This window comes from Pygoscelis adeliae, unplaced genomic scaffold, assembly GCF_000699105.1.
Source record: "Pygoscelis adeliae isolate BGI_AS28 unplaced genomic scaffold, ASM69910v1 Scaffold384, whole genome shotgun sequence".
NCBI classification, from domain to species: Eukaryota; Metazoa; Chordata; class Aves; order Sphenisciformes; family Spheniscidae; genus Pygoscelis; species Pygoscelis adeliae.
In genome coordinates, this window is record NW_008824548.1 from 354,187 (window position 1) to 354,739 (window position 553).

Genomic DNA, 553 nt, shown 5'->3' on the forward strand with positions numbered 1-553 from the left:
GACTTTCTTCTTGTTTTTTCCTAGCTTCTGCTTTCTTTCAATCTGTTAGTATGAAGAACTTTAGTCCTTGGCTTTATCGTTGCTCCTCATTTAGCAAAGCAATGGAAAAAAAGTCACAGTCTTTCTTTGTTGTCATTATGGTTCTCAGTACCAGGAATAAAAATGGCTACTTAAAATTTTATCTTCTTGTTAAAAAAAAGCTGTACTAGCATAAAAAACTTGGGTTTTAATTACAAAAAAAATCACCTTGTTCTTATGGTTGTATCAAAACAATCCTTTTGTCCCAAGACCTGCTGCAGAAACTAAAATTCTTTGTAATATTAAATTGAAGCAGTTATATACCTGTGGTCTTTCTGCATTTACATTTTCTGCTGACACCAGGTCCTGTCATTAGGACTACCAGGCAAAACTCCTGTTTCTACCCCAGAGTTCAGTTCTGTTGGAAACTCATGTAAGCTATGTTAGTGAAAACAATGATTTCTACCTCTTTATTTTAATATGAAAGTTTAAAATGTGTCACAGAAAACAGCTGTTTTTCTCCAGAATTCTTTTT